Source organism: Lissotriton vulgaris, chromosome 2_1 (assembly GCF_964263255.1).
Source record: "Lissotriton vulgaris chromosome 2_1, aLisVul1.2, whole genome shotgun sequence".
Taxonomy (NCBI): Eukaryota; Metazoa; Chordata; class Amphibia; order Caudata; family Salamandridae; genus Lissotriton; species Lissotriton vulgaris.
In genome coordinates this window covers 1,455,197,335-1,455,213,713 of record NC_141687.1, presented here as the reverse complement: position 1 = coordinate 1,455,213,713, position 16,379 = coordinate 1,455,197,335, and the positions used below count along the sequence as shown (strand labels likewise).

Below are 16,379 nucleotides of genomic sequence, written 5' to 3'. Positions count from 1 at the left end.
AGGACATGCTCCATTTTTTAATGTTCTGTAGTGATTATGAGATGCCTAGGAGGTCCTTTTTAATCCCTGTTTTAAAACAAGGCAATTTTAAACAAGTGCAACCCGCTTTTACCTTTTTAGGTCGAGGGACCGTAGGCTTGGCCGTAGGCCAAGCCGGAAGTCCGGAGATTTAAGGACTTTGCGTGAGGGTGCTTGCACCCGCCTCGGTCCTCGTCTCTTTTCCATTGGCTGGCTTCCTAAACGGAGGCCAGCCATTGGAGGAGAGAGGCGTCCCTCAAAAGAAGCTCCGTCTCTTTCGGATTCGGGGCGTACATTTTGCTGTTCTTTCGCCAGTGACGTCATCCGTCACTCAAAACAACAAATACACGCCCGCAAATCCGAAAATCTTCGGCGCTTTGCGGCCGCCATTTTTTTGGGGGGGAGCTCCATGTTCAATTTTCTTTAGTGCTTGTGCGTGTCTTCTGCCGTCTGCCCTAACAGCAAGACTGAGTCCAAAGCTGACAAAGAGCCCCAGGAGGAAGAGAAGGAAAGGTAACAGCGCAGATTTACTTAATCTCATCCCCTCTTTTGACCAGTGCCGTTGCTATCGGAAAGTAGAGCCTGCGGTGAATCCCCTATGCCACGAGGAATTGCAGCGGCTTCTTTGTGCCTCACGCGTTTATTCCTCCATTCTTCTTTCTAATCTCTAAACAGAGCAGGCAGGAAATGGCGTCCGACGGCAAAGGCGAGAGCAAAGGGGCCAAGGATGGCATGAAGAGGTGAGGCAACTGAAATGCGGCCAGAGGTTGGTGGCGGAGGGTAGCGGAGTAAATTTAAAGGCCGGAGGCGTGTGGCGCAGCTGGCCTTGTGGTGACTAGGCTTTAACATTTGATGGAGACAGCAAAGGTGAAGCACCAGGCCATTGCCATCCCCATGTGCGCCGTGTGTCCCGCCATCCCCGTGTGCGCCATGTGTCCTGCCATCTCCATGTGTGCTATGTTGCGCCCTGTGCCTCCCACCATCCCCCATGTGCACCCCGATACCGTGTGCACCCTGTGCCTCCCGCAACCCTATCCAACCCGTGTGCGCCCAGTGCCTCCCGCCAACCCCTGTGTGCGCCATGTAGCCTGCCGTCCCCTGTTTACGCCCCGGCCTGCCGTCCACCATGTGCGCCGTGCCTACCGCCAACCCTGTGTGAACTTTCACATCCCTGCACGCCATGCGTCCCGCCACCTCCCTGCGCCCTGTATCATGATCACCCTTTGAAAACTGTAAATAAACGTGTTGTGTTCCCTAGCTCAGTGTGTTAATGTGCCAACGGCTAGGATACGGGTATTCGTGACTTACTGGTCACAAGTTGTACTACAATAGTTTAGTGAGACCATTTGCATAAGGCGATGATTTGTGTGACGGCGGGTAAGTTGGGTGTGAGGTGCGCTCTTCGGTATGTCTGGCTGCAGGTTTCTTCTCCCGCCCTTCCCTGCTTCCATCTTATTCTTTCTTGTCTCTCCCCCTCCCTTTCTTTCACGCTGCCGGGCTCTAACTATATGTCTCACTCCGACAATATTCCCGTTCCCGACCCGCCCTTTCTCTCCTTCCCTCTTCCTCTCTGCAGTCTCTCCTTCTCCCTCTGCCCTTCTATCTCTTTCGCGGTGCCGGGCCCCAACTATGTTTCTCACCCTGCTGTCTCCTCGCCATGTCCTTTGTTTGTCTTTCTCTCTCTGCTTGCCCCTTAGTTCCCATTTTTCTCCCCATTCGTTCATGTCTTTGTTAGCTTCCCATTCTCATTATTTGTGCCCTCTATTTCTCTGGCGCCCCCTCTCTCTTTCTCCCCTCCTCTGCTTCACTCCTCTACTTGTCTAATCTAATCTCCCTTTGAAGTTCTCGCCCCTCTCTCTTTCATCTCTTGTAGTGCTGCTCGCTCGCTCTCCCTCGTTCCCTCCCTGTGACGCTCACACTCTACCCTCTCCTGCAGGTCCTTCCCTGCACAGGCAGTTTTCGGCTCAGGAGTGTCTTGGCTGCCCCGTGCCCTACCCCACACCGGCCCAGAGCTTCTACCCGCCTCCCGCCTCGACGAATCTGCGCCCCCTGCGGCCCGTCACCATGTCCCAGACTCGGGTCACCGCGATGCTGGAGAACAAAGCCCAGTGGGAGAGGTTCCTCGCTGTGGGCACTGAGATGATTCTAACTAAAGGTGGCAGGTGAGTGGCACTGTGCCCAGGTGCAGCGGCACCGGGGCTCATGGGTGATAGGGGCCCTCCGCTCAATTTTTATGGCTGTCTTATACCACCCTATTGTCGGCAAGGGGCAATTTTCCTTTCTAGTACTGTGGTTTAAGATATCCTTACTATGCTTGCAATTGTACTCCCTTCCTGCTTTGTGGTCTTTAATTTGTTGAGGGATACCGGCGAACCAGCCAATAGCGACGGGGAGACTGGGAAACCGGAGATAGGGACATGGGAATAACTCTGGAAAGGTCAATGAAAGATGGGAAGGGCTAGTGAAAATAGTAACGTGTTAGGTTAACAATTTTTCCACCAGCCCTGTTGGCACTGGGCTGCACTGAGCTAATAAGGGCGTCTTTACATTTCTCCCCACCTGGGGCGCAACTAGACCCGAATTAGAGAGGTGGGGGCGGGGCCTAAGAGGTCAACCAATGGCGGAGAGGCTAGCACTTCAAACAATGGGACTGAGCTATCCTTGAACCCAATGGAAGTAAAAAGCAACAATAACCTGGGCATTTTAAACATGTTGGACAAACCCCCTGCCCCACCCCTGTCACTGTGCAGGGGTGGGCCTGGGAGCTCCTGACTGGGTCCGGAGCATGGGGGCCCTCTCCGTGGACTTCGGCCATGGCTTCTGTGCAAAACCTTGGGCCTCATTACTGACACTTAGAGAGCGCCCTCTCTCCGCACGCTCCCCGGGCCCCCTCCTCACTTTCCTCTCCCACTATCGCAGCATGATTAATCTCCGTCCTTCCCTCCCCTGCACTCCCACTGTCCCTCCTCACCCATTAACTCTTCATTAAAAGCCCGTCTCGTGCTTTTAATGTAACTCCCGCTCCCCTTTCCTAATCTCTTGTAACACGTTGTGAGCGCGGCGTCTCTTTCCCCGCTATCCTCTGCCTTGACTTCCCCTCACCCTCTGCGACGGTTCTCCCTCCTTTCATCTCCTTTTCCTCACTTCTTTCAACTCCTCCCACACTTTGACAACATGCGCGCTCTCTGCTCTTCCCCTCTTCTTTCTCTCTTCCTCTCTTTACTTCCACCACACTTTGACAGCACACGTCACTTTCTGCGCCTCCCCTGTCCTTCCTGTTTCTCTCTGTTTGTCTCTCCTCGCCCTGTCACAATCTGAGAGTGCGCTATCTCATCCTAATCTTTTATCTCTCCTCTCTCTTTTCACCCCAAGTTCACTGTGGGGCCCGGGCGTCCTCCCAACCCCCATTCTTGCATTTTCCCTTGCTAGTCCCCTGCACTCTCGCCACACTGTTGTCAACAAATCCCCATCAGAGTGCGACTGGACTCGTTCCTTTCCTGCTGTCTCCCGACCTCCCATCCGCGACACTCTCGTCACTCCCTGGTATAACCTCTCCCCTTAACTCTCCCCCTACTCTCGTACCAATTTAGCCAGGCGCCCCTCTACTGCCTGCTCTTGCCCTAGCCTACCCCTTCCCGGGATTTCACCCCCTCCCCGCAAACCTTGCCCGCTCTGCCAGAAGCACGACTGACAGGCGGGAACATTGGCAGGTGAGTGAGGGAAACGAGGCGTCGTCGCCACATGACGGCCAGGGACACAGAATCTCCGAGGCTAAGAGACGCCGCATGTTTACACAGAGACACCCAGCACCCAGGTTGGTCTGCTACTTGGGAGAGAGAGCTATGAAAAACATAGGGCCACAAACCACTTCCGAGCCTTGCCTCCGAGCTGTGAGAGACATGAATTCATGAATGCAATTGCACAACGCTGTGCTGCCTCAAGGCGCTGTGTGGTAGGAGAAGTCAAGGTGGTGAGTCACAAATGGATCAGAGAAACTGAGTTGTTTCCCTGCCTCCTCGCTGTGCTTGCTCTCCTGTGTGTGTGTGTGGCTCTGGGTGTGTGTGTGTGGCTCTGGGTGTGTGTGGCTCTGTGTGGCTCTGGGTGTGTGTGGCTCTGTGTGGCTCTGGGTGTGTGTGTGTGTGTGGCTCTGGGTGTGTGTGTGTGTGGCTCTGGGTGTGTGTGTGTGGCTCTGGGTGTGTGTGTGTGGCTCTGGGTGTGTGTGTGTGGCTCTGGGTGTGTGTGTGTGGCTCTGGGTGTGTGTGTGGCTCTGGGTGTGTGTGTGGCTCTGGGTGCGTGTGGGGCTCTGGGTGCGTGTGGGGCTCTGGGTGCGTGTGGGGCTCTGGGTGCGTGTGGGGCTCTGGGTGCGTGTGGGGCTCTGGGTGCGTGTGGGGCTCTGGGTGTGTGTGTGTGTGTGTGGGGGGGGGCTCTGGGTGTGTGTGGCTCTGTATGTGTGTGTGTGGGTGGCTTTGTGTGTGTGGCTCTGTGTGGGTATAATGCAATCGGTCATGCATTTGCAAGTGATTTAGCTATTGGCATTGTAAATGACAATGCCATTTATTTATGATTTTTTTTTAAAAAGTCATGAGCAATGCCAATAGCTCTACCTTTAATAATGCCGAGACCACTGCATTGTAAATGCTTGTTAATTATGCTCTCAGGGAGCACTGTCTGGAATGTTTCTAGCTTTTTAAAGGCAGCAGTAAGGCTTAGTGCAACATATGATTAATTACCAGGGACGGGATATGGAGTCAAAATGTACACTTCTTAACCTATTTTATTGTAAAGTTTATGTGTTTGGTGTAGCATTTTTTACATTTGTAATCTCTATGGGTATTGGTGATGAATTACTGACTTATGTTTTTTATTACAAAAGTCAAATAAAGTTTTTTATTGATTTACATTTGGGGTTGTTAGAACTGGGGGTCTCTAGTTGGCAATGGCTTGCACCTTTGTCCATATAGGGACCCTTGCTTCTAGTCAGAGAAAGGGGGCTACACTCCTAAAATAACCCCTTCTCAATCCTGTGGTAGCTTGGCACAAGCATGAAGGCTTATCTCAGAGGCAGTGTGTAAAGCATTTGTGAACACCTATAATAACACACTGAAAACACCAAAGATGGACACAACACAGGTTTTATAAAAATAAGTATTCTTTATATAGCCTTAACACAAGACCCAAACGCCCAAAATACAGTTTTAAGAAAATGACTTTAAGATGGTAGAAATAACTCACTTCACTATAGATGGTAAATCAGACCCGTTTCTCACAAAGATCCTTTGGGTGTGTCACGCAAGAAAAACAAAAGGTTCACAGGGAGAACGATGTGTCAGTTCCTTTCTTTGGGGGAGGCGATGCCTCTGTTCCTCAGTGCTTGCGCAAAGTAGGCGATGTGTCTGTTCCTTACCGGAGAGGAGGTGATGCAACGATCTCAAGTGTGTCCCGGTTGCGATGCGACAAGATGGCGTCTTGATGCAATGCGACGATCCGGTGAGATGTCAGAAGATGGTGCCCTTGATGCGATGCAACGACGTGAAGACGATGCGTGCATGCACGGCGGGCGTGCGACGACTCTGTAACTTTGGAGCCGCAACAGGCCCTGCGACACGCTTCTCCGGTGATGCGACGGCGACCCTTGCGGTTGCGACACGCTTCTCCGGTGATGTACGACACACAGCTGCGATGGAGACACGCTTCCCGGGTGATGGGACGGCGACCCCTGCGGTGGCGGCACGCTTCTCCGATGATGCGACAGCTGCGGATGCGACACGCTTCTTCTCATTGAGTCGCGCTTCCAGCTCCTAACACGACGCAGGCTTCTACAGACAGAATTCCCAGCAAGGAAATTCAGGGGGGAGTTGGTGGTGAAGTCTTGTATCCCTGAGTCTTTAGCAGGAGCCAAGCAAGTCAAGTCAAGTCAAGTCATAAAATTTGTATAGCGCACTACATACCCAGAGGGTTTCAAGGCGCTTAGGAAGGGGAGGAGGATTATTTGTCAAATATCCACGTTTTAAGCTGCTTTCTGAACGCTAGGTGATTCTGGGTGAGGCGAAGGTAAGCGGGGAGTGAGTTCCAAGTTTTGGCAGCCAGGTATGAAAAGGATCTGCCTCCCATGGTGGTCTTGTTGATGCGAGGTACCGTGGCGAAGGCTTGGCTGGAAGAGCGAAGTTGGCGGGAGGGGGTGTAGAAGGACAGTCGAAAGTTGAGGCAATCTGGTCCGATGTCGTAGAGTGATTTGTGTGCGTGGGTTAGCAGTCGGAAAGTGATCCTCTTATTGACGGGTAGCCAGTGGAGGTCTTTAAGGTGACCAGAGAGGTGTTCGTTGCGTGGGATGTCTAATATGAGCCTGGCTGAGGCGTTTTGGATTCGTTGTAGTTTCTTCTGGAGTTTGGCGGTGGTACCTGCGTAGAGGGTGTTTCCGTAGTCCAGTCGGCTAGTGACTAGAGCGTGGGTGACTGTTTTCCTTGTTTCGGAGGGGATCCAGCGAAATGTTTTTCTGAGCATGCGAAGAATGTTAAAGCAGGAAGATGATACGGCGTTGACTTGTCTGTTCATTGAGAGTGAAGAATCCAGGATGACGCCAAGGTTCCGTGCGTGGTCTGTCGGGATGGGTGCTTTTCCGAGGGCTTCCGGCCACCAGGAGTCGTCCCATGCAGAGGGGGATGTACCTAAGATGAGGACTTTTGTTTTGTCTGAGTTCAGTTTCAGACGGCTTTGTTTCATCCATTCGGCGACTTCTTTCATTCCTTCGTGTAGGTTAGTTTTGGCGGTGCTGGGGTCCTTGGTGAGAGAGAGGATCAGTTGAGTGTCGTCCGCGTAAGAGATGATGTTGAGGTTGTGTTGGCGGGCGATGGCCGCGAGGGGGCTCATGTATACGTTGAATAGGGTGGGACTGAGTGAGGATCCTTGAGGTACGCCGCAAATGATTTCAGAGGCCTCGGACTTGAATGGTGGGAGGCGGACTCTCTGGGTTCTTCCGGTGAGGAACGAGGTGATCCATTCCAGTGCTTTTCCTTGGATTCCGATGTTTCTGAGGCGTTGTAAAAGGGTGCTGTGGCAGACTGTATCGAATGCTGCAGAGAGGTCGAGGAGGATGAGGGCGACTGTGTCTCCATTGTCCAGTAGAGTTCGAATGTCGTCTGTTGCTGCGATGAGGGCGGTCTCAGTGCTGTGTTTGGCTCGGAATCCAGATTGTGAGGGGTCGAGTGATTTGTTGGCTTCGAGGAAGTCGGCGAGCTGGTTGTTGACGGCTTTCTCGATGACTTTGGCCGGGAATGGAAGAAGCGAGATGGGGCGGTAGTTTTTGAGTTCGGTGGGGTCTGCTGTTGGTTTTTTCAGAAGGGCGGTGAGTTCAGCGTGTTTCCAGTCTTCTGGGAAGGTAGCGGAGTTGAAGGAGCAGTTGATGACGTCTCGGAGGTGCGGTGCTATGACGGAGTCTGCTTTGTTGAAGATGTGGTGAGGGCATGGGTCTGTGGGGGATCCGGAGTGGATGGAATTCATCAGGCGGATGGTGTCCTCAGTGGAGATTGGGTTCCAGGCGTTGAGGGTGTTTACGGGGGGAAGATGGTCAGCAGATGGTAGGGTGTGTTGGCTTCCGGGTTGGTTGTTAAAGCTGTTGTGGATGTCAGCAATCTTGTTGTGGAAAAAAGAGGCTAGGGAGTCGCAGAGGGCTTGAGAGGGGGTGATGTCGTTGGAGTTGGCCGAGGGGTTGGAAAATTCCTTGACGATGTTGAAAAGTTCCTTGCTGTTGTGGGCGTTGTTGTCAAGTCGATCCTTGAATGCTGTTTTCTTGGCTTTTCGGATCAGTTGGTGGTGAATACGGGTGGCGCTTTTGAAGGCGTCCTTGGTGCTGGTGGATGGGTCTTTTTTCCAGGCCTTTTCCAGGGAGCGGCAGAGTTTCTTGGACTTCTTGAGATCATCGTTGAACCATGAGGCCTTCTTGTTGCCTAGTTTGTGTTGACGTTTTTTCAGTGGTGCTAAGGTGTCGGCGGTGTTGGATAGCCAAAGGGTGAGGTTGGAGGCAGCTTCGTTGGCGTTAGAAGAGAGGGCTGGGGAGGTTCGAAGGAGCGATGTGGAGATCTGATCCGTGGTGATTTTGTTCCAGTTTCTTTGTAGAGTTGGTTGGAGGTGGATGATGGGATGGAGCACAGTTCATGCCCTTGGAGATTCCTCTTCAAGATGATGAAAGTTGCAATTAAAAGTCTTTCTCCTTTTCTTGGCAATAAAGAAACCACTGCAGGCCAAGCCCAGCAATTACAACTGATTACAAATTACAACAATCTCTGCCTTCAGAGACAAAGGATTTGTGTGTATACAAAGGGGGACCCAGACCCCAGAACTTTAGATCACTTCTGAACATCAAGATGGACCTTTTGCCGAGAAGAAGAACCAGAGAATCTGCAGGAGTTTTCGACTACCCCTATTCAAAAACTCCTGCAGATTCTCTGGTTCTTCTTCTCGGCGAAAGGTCCATCTTGATGTTCAGAAGTGATCTAAAGTTCTGGGGTCTGGGTCCCCCTTTGTATACACACAAATCCTTTGTCTCTGAAGGCAGACAGTGTCTGCACCTAGTCCAAACCAGTTGTGGGTGTATTCTGCCAGTACATAACTTCTTCCTTTGTCAGTGTGGGCCAGAATCATCAGACACACCTCAGGAGGTGGTGCCAGCACTGTGGAAGGCAGGAACAGCCCTATTCAGGCCCCGGTGCTACTCCTGCAAAAACAACAGTTGATGGACAGAATGCAGAACAATGTCATACATTCACCCCAATACAGAGATCTGGGCCTAAATCCATCGTTTTTTGCACTCCACACCACGCCAGTTAAGACATGGCCATATGCAAATCAGCCTTGACCCTGTGCCTCATGGGAACAGTCCAGCCCAAACTGCCAAGCCATGTCTTTACTGGACCGGAATCAAGCATCCTAGGACCGGTTTCTGGCTATCAGCCGTCTTCAGCCAGGATAGCTTGACTCCAGTGGTGTGGAGAGCATGGGACTCACGTCTGAGCATACCCATCCCACTCGGGGTGACAATTGCAAAAACAACAGTTGATGGACAGAATGCTGACCAATGTCATACATTCAAGCCAATACAGAGATCTGGGCCTAAATCCATCGTTTTTTTGCACTCCACACCACCCTAGTTCAGAATTGGCCATATGCAAATCAGGCTTGACCCTGTGCCTCATGGGAACAGTCGAGCCCGAACTGCCAAGCCATGTCTTTACTGGACCGAAATCAAGCATCCTAAGACCGGTTTCTGGCTATCAGCCGTCTTCAGCCAGGATAGCTTGACTCCAGTCGGGTGGAGAGCATGGGACTCACATCTGAGCATACCCATCTACCCATCCCACTCGGGGTGACAATTGCAAAAACAATAGTTGATGAGCAGAATGCAGACCAATGTCATACATTCACACCAGTATAGAGATCTGGGCCTAAATCCATCGTTTTTTTGCACTCCACACCACCCCAGTTCAGACATGGCCATATGCAAATCAGCCTTGACCCTGTGCCTCATGGGAACAGTCCAGACCGAACTGCCAAGCCAGGAATCCACTGTTAAGAATCTAGGCATCCGCCTGTACCAAGCCCTCACCCTGAAAGAGCACACCGCTCAGACAGCTGGTGTCTGCTTCCACACTCTGGGCTTACTACGTCGAGTCTTTCCTCTGCTCCCTGACTCCACTCAAAAGACTCTGACTCAGGCACATATATTAAGCTGACTGGACTACTACTATGGCCTGCTGATCTCTGCTAGTGAGACTTCGATTAACACATTACAGGTGGTCCAGAGCACAGCGGCACGGCTAGTTCTTAATATGCCCCTAGGACTGCCTCCCGCCCTCTTATCTTACAGCTCCACTGGCTTCCTATACGCCAAAGGGTAAAATTCAAAATTTGTTGCACCATCCATAAGGCACTTTCCAATCTTGGTCCAATCTATCTCGCAGAAAAATTTACACCCTACTGTCCCTCTAGATCTCTCTGCTCATGCTCCAAACATCTTTTAGAGGTTCCCTGAGTTAGGAGGGCAAGACTTAGGGGGAAAGGCCCTCTCCTACCTTGGCTCGCGTTATTGGAATGGGCTCCCCCTGCACTTACGACAGTGCTTTAATCATTTACAATTTAGGAAGATGGTTAAGACCACCCTTTTCTGTTGCTGATCCTAGTTGTAATCGAAATATATCTATGTTACCTGTCCGAAGCGCAGAGATACTCCTTCAGGAGTTGATTCTGTCGCAATATAAATAAATAAATAAAGAACCAGGACATGCTATACACACCAGGGGTACAAAAGGGGGTGGTGATGGACGGAGCATCTGAATCAATCAAACACCCCCACCCAGTCAAAAGATCTGGGTTTAATCCATCACCGTTCTTTAGCCCACTCTGCCACCCCAGTTCAGACATGGCTATATGCAAATCAGTCTGACCCTGTGCCTCATGGGAACAGTCCAGCCCGAACTGCCAAGCCAGGTCTTCCCTGGACCGGAAACAAGCTTCCGAGGACCCGTTTCTGGCATTCCAGCCGTCTTCAGCCCGGTTTGCTTGAATCCAGTGGCAAAGTGAGCAAGGGACTCACGTCTGAGCATACCCTGCCACCCTTATGGCAGCCAAAAGCGGTACAAAAGGGGGTGCTGATGGACGGAGCATCTGAATCAATCAAACACTCACACCCAGTCAAAAGATCTGGGTTTAATCCATCACCGTTCTTTAGCCCACTGTGCCACCCCAGTTCAGACATGGCTATTTGCAAATCAGTCTGACCCTGTGCCTCATGGAAACAGTCCAGCCCGAACTGCCAAGCCATGTCTTCCCTGGACCGAAAACAAGCTTCCGAGGACCGGTTTCTGGCATTCCAGCCGTCTTCAACCCGGCTTGCTTGAATCCAGTGGCAAAGTGAGCAAGGGACTCACGTCTGAGCATACCCTGCCACACTTATGGCAGCCAAAAGCGGTACAAAAGGGGGTGGTGATGGACGGAGCATCTGAATCAATCAAACACTCACACCCAGTCAAAAGATCTGGGTTTAATCCATCACCGTTCTTTAGCCCACTCTGCCACCCCAGTTCAGACATGGCTATATGCAAATCAGTCTGACCCTGTGCCTCATGGAAACAGTCCAGCCCGAACTGCCAAGCCATGTCTTCCCTGGACCGGAAACAAGCTTCCGAGGACCGGTTTCTGGTATTCTAGCCGTCTTCAGCCCGGCTTGCTTGAATCCAGTGGCAAAGTGAGCAAGGGACTCACGTCTGAGCATACCCTGCCACACTTATGGCAGCCAAAAGCGGTACAAAATAGGGTGGTGATGGACGGAGCATCTGAATCAATCAAACACTCCCACCCAGTCAAAAGATCTGGGTTTAATCCATCACCGTTCTTTAGCCCACTCTGCCACCCCAGTTCAGACATGGCTATATGCAAATCAGTCTAACCCTGTGCCTCATGGGAACAGTCCAGCCCGAACTGCCAAGCCAGGTCTTCCCTGGACCGGAAACAAGCTTCCGAGGACCCGTTTCTGGCATTCCAGCCGTCTTCAGCCCGGCTTGCTTGAATCCAGTGGCAAAGTGAGCAAGGGACTCACGTCTGAGCATAGCCTGCCACACTTATGGCGGCCAAAAGCGGTACAAAAGGGGGTGGTGATGGACGGAGCAGCTGAATCAATTAAACTCTCAACCCCAGTCAAAAGATCTGGGTTTAATCCATCACCGTTCTTTAGCCCACTCTGCCACCCCAGTTAAGACATGGCTATATGCAAATCAGTCTGACCCTGTGCCTCATGGGAACAGTCCAGTCCGAACTGCCAAGCCATGTCTTCCCTGGACTGGAAACAAGTTTCCGAGGACCGGTTTCTGGCATTCCAGCCGTCTTCAGCCCGGCTTGCTTGAATCCAGTGGCAAAGTGAGCAAGGGACTCACGTCTGAGCATACCCTGCCACACTTATGGCGGCCAAAAGCGGTACAAAAGGGGGTGGTGATGGACGGAGCATCTGAATCAATCAAACACTCACACCCAGTCAAAAGATCTGGGTTTAATCCATCACCGTTCTTTAGCCCACTGTGCCACCCCAGTTCAGACATGGCTATATGCAAATCAGTCTGAACCTGTGCCTCATGGGAACAGTCCAGCCCAAACTGCCAAGCCATGTCTTCCCTGGACCGGAAATAAGCTTCCGAGGACCGGTTTCTGGCATTCCAGCCATCTTCAGCCTGGCTTGCTTGAATCCAGTGGCAAAGTGAGCAAGGGACTCACGTCTGAGCATATCCTGCCACACTTTTTTTTTTTAAACAAAAACCTTTATTCTTTATAAGGCATGATACAAGTCACGTAACACACAAAGAATAGCGTGGGTGTTTGGCGGCACGCTACGCAGCAACACATTGTAATCCTATGTAACACAGCCATTTAGCCGGCACCCCGGGGGCCCGGCGGCAGTATATTCACAAAGTGACCAAGGGCCCTCGTTCACGTTTGTAGATACAAAACAGTATACACAACACAACTATTATATACAAGAACATATTGATCCATACGTACTTATGACTTGGCTGCCTCAGTGTGTCACGCACCGAAAGATACCCTGCCACACTTATGGCGGCCAAAAGCAGTACAAAAGGGGGTGGTGATGGACGGAGCATCTGAATCAATCAAACACTCACACCCAGTGAAAAGATCTGGGTTTAATCCATCACCGTTCTTTAGCCCACTCTGCCACCCCAGTTCAGACATGGCTATATGCAAATCAGTCTGACCCTGTGCCTCATGGGAACAGTCCAGCCCGAACTGCCAAGCCAGGTCTTCCTTGGACCGGAAACAAGGTTCCAAGGACCGGTTTCTGGCATTCCAGCCGTCTTCAGCCCGGTTTGCTTGAATCCAGTGGCAAAGTGAGCAAGGGACTCACGTCTGAGCATACCCTGCCACACTTATGGCAGCCAAAAGCGGTACAAAAGGGGGTGGTGATGGACGGAGCATCTGAATCAATCAAACACTCACACCCAGTCAAAAGATCTGGGTTTAATCCATCACCGTTCTTTAGCCCACTCTGCCACCCCAGTTCAGACATGGCTATATGCAAATCAGTCTGACCCTGTGCCTCATGGAAACAGTCCAGCCCGAACTGCCAAGCCATGTCTTCCCTGGACCGGAAACAAGCTTCCGAGGACCGGTTTCTGGTATTCTAGCCGTCTTCAGCCCGGCTTGCTTGAATCCAGTGGCAAAGTGAGCAAGGGACTCACGTCTGAGCATACCCTGCCACACTTATGGCAGCCAAAAGCGGTACAAAATAGGGTGGTGATGGACGGAGCATCTGAATCAATCAAACACTCCCACCCAGTCAAAAGATCTGGGTTTAATCCATCACCGTTCTTTAGCCCACTCTGCCACCCCAGTTCAGACATGGCTATATGCAAATCAGTCTAACCCTGTGCCTCATGGGAACAGTCCAGCCCGAACTACCAAGCCAGGTCTTCCCTGGACCGGAAACAAGCTTCCGAGGACCCGTTTCTGGCATTCCAGCCGTCTTCAGCCCGGCTTGCTTGAATCCAGTGGCAAAGTGAGCAAGGGACTCACGTCTGAGCATACCCTGCCACACTTATGGCGGCCAAAAGCGGTACAAAAGGGGGTGGTGATGGACGGAGCAGCTGAATCAATTAAACTCTCAACCCCAGTCAAAAGATCTGGGTTTAATCCATCACCGTTCTTTAGCCCACTCTGCCACCCCAGTTAAGACATGGCTATATGCAAATCAGTCTGACCCTGTGCCTCATGGGAACAGTCAAGTCCGAACTGCCAAGCCATGTCTTCCCTGGACTGGAAACAAGTTTCCTAGGACCGGTTTCTGGCATTCCAGCCGTCTTCAGCCCGGCTTGCTTGAATCCAGTGGCAAAGTGAGCAAGGGACTCACGTCTGAGCATACCCTGCCACACTTATGGCGGCCAAAAGCGGTACAAAAGGGGGTGGTGATGGACGGAGCATCTGAATCAATCAAACACTCACACCTAGTCAAAAGATCTGGGTTTAATCCATCACCGTTCTTTAGCCCACTGTGCCACCCCAGTTCAGACATGGCTATATGCAAATCAGTCTGAACCTGTGCCTCATGGGAACAGTCCAGCCCAAACTGCCAAGCCATGTCTTCCCTGGTCCGGAAATAAGCTTCCGAGGACCGGTTTCTGGCATTCCAGCCATCTTCAGCCTGGCTTGCTTGAATCCAGTGGCAAAGTGAGCAAGGGACTCACGTCTGAGCATATCCTGCCACACTTTTTTTTTTTAAACATAAACCTTTATTCTTTATAAGGCATGATACAAGTCACGTAACACACAAAGAATAGCGTGGGTGTTTGGCGGCACGCTACGCAGCAACACATTGTAATCCTATGTAACACAGCCATTTAGCCGGCACCCCGGGGGCCCGGCGGCAGTATATTCACAAAGTGACCAAGGGCCCTCGTTCACGTTTGTAGATACAAAACAGTATACACAACACAACTATTATATACAAGAACATATTGATCCATACGTACTTATGACTTGGCTGCCTCAGTGTGTCACGCACCGAAAGATACCCTGCCACACTTATGGCGGCCAAAAGCAGTACAAAAGGGGGTGGTGATGGACGGAGCATCTGAATCAATCAAACACTCACACCCAGTGAAAAGATCTGGGTTTAATCCATCACCGTTCTTTAGCCCACTCTGCCACCCCAGTTCAGACATGGCTATATGCAAATCAGTCTGACCCTGTGCCTCATGGGAACAGTCCAGCCCGAACTGCCAAGCCAGGTCTTCCTTGGACCGGAAACAAGGTTCCAAGGACCGGTTTCTGGCATTCCAGCCGTCTTCAGCCCGGTTTGCTTGAATCCAGTGGCAAAGTGAGCAAGGGACTCGCGTCTGAGCATACCCTGCCACACTTATGGCGGCCAAAAGCGGTACAAAAGGGGGTGGTGATGGACGGAGCATCTGAATCAATCAAACACTCCCACCCAGTCAAAAGATCTGGGTTTAATCCATCACCGTTCTTTAGCCCACTCTGCCACCCCAGTTCAGACATGGCTATATGCAAATCAGTCTGACCCTGTGCCTCATGGGAACAGTCCAGCCTGAACTGCCAAGCCATGTCTTCCCTGGACCGGAAACAAGCTTTCGAGGACGGGTTTCTGGCATTCCAGCCGTCTTCAGCCCGGCTTGCTTGAATCCAGTGGCAAAGTGAGGGCGCTCCTCACACACCAGGGCATGTCCTACCTTTCACATACAATGCACCCTGCCCTAGAGCCTACCTTAAGGGTGGCTGACATGTAGAAAAGGGAAGGTTTAGGGACTGGTAAGTGGGTGCACCTACCAAGTCAACATGGCAGTACTAGACTGCACATAGGTTCTGCAATGGCAGGCCTGAGACACACTTTACAAGCTGCTTCTGTGGGTGGCACAACCAGTGCTGCAAGCCCACATAGCAGCATTTGATCTACAGGCCCTGGGCACACATGGTGCAGTATACTAGGGTCTGACAAGTAAATCAAAAAAGCCAATCATGTAGTCACTAATCCATTACATCAATTTAACATAGGGAGCACTTGCACTGTGGCACTGAATAGCAGTGGCACAGTGCCCAAAGCATCTAACCAGCAAAAACATATCAAAAACAGAGGAGACAACAGCATACAAATGGAAGGGAGACTCACGCCAATGGTACCAGGTCTAAACACCTGTCCCCTCCAGCTGAAATGTGGGGAGACCTACTCATCCTCTTGGGAGTGCTCTTCTCTAAGGCGGAAAAATCTGGACAGACCGTCAGCATTAGCGTGTTCTGTACCAGGGCAGGTTCCACTGTGAAGTCCATCCCCTGTAGGGAAATGGAACACCTCAACAACTTTGGGCTCTCACCCCTCATCTCCATCAACTCATCTGTGGGGCTTGTGGTCTGTCTGAACCCGGAAGGGAGTCCCAAACAGGTATGGTCTCAACTTCTTCAGTGCCCAGACCACAGCAAATACCTCACGCTCAATTGCACTCCACCTCTGTTCCTGTGGAAGTAACCTCCTAATGATGAAGGCTACAAGTTGGTCTAGGCCCTCCTCATTTATCTGTGAAAGAACAGCCCCCACACCATGCTCTGAAGCGTCTGTTTGGTCAATGAATTCCTTTGAGAAGGTGGGCACTAGAAGCACGGGCTGTGCAGATGGCAGTCTTCAGGGCGTCAAAAGCTTTCTAACAGGCGTCAGTCCAGTTCAATTTCTTGGGCTGCTTCCTGGAAGTCAGCCCAGTCAAGGGTGCAACAATGTTGCCACACCCCTTGACAAACCTCCTGTAGTACCCCGTGAGTCCTAAAAAGGCTCGCACCTGTGTCTGGGTTTTGGGGGTTTC

The 16,379-nt window shown here is 51.5% G+C and overlaps 1 protein-coding gene across 4 annotated transcripts in view; it reads right to left on the bottom strand.

Annotated features, from left to right (window-relative positions):
• Positions 1–16,379, bottom strand: part of LOC147732747 (ATP-dependent RNA helicase DDX25-like) — a 1,983,894-nt gene that overhangs the window by 221,949 nt on the left and 1,745,566 nt on the right. The window lies entirely within an intron of this gene.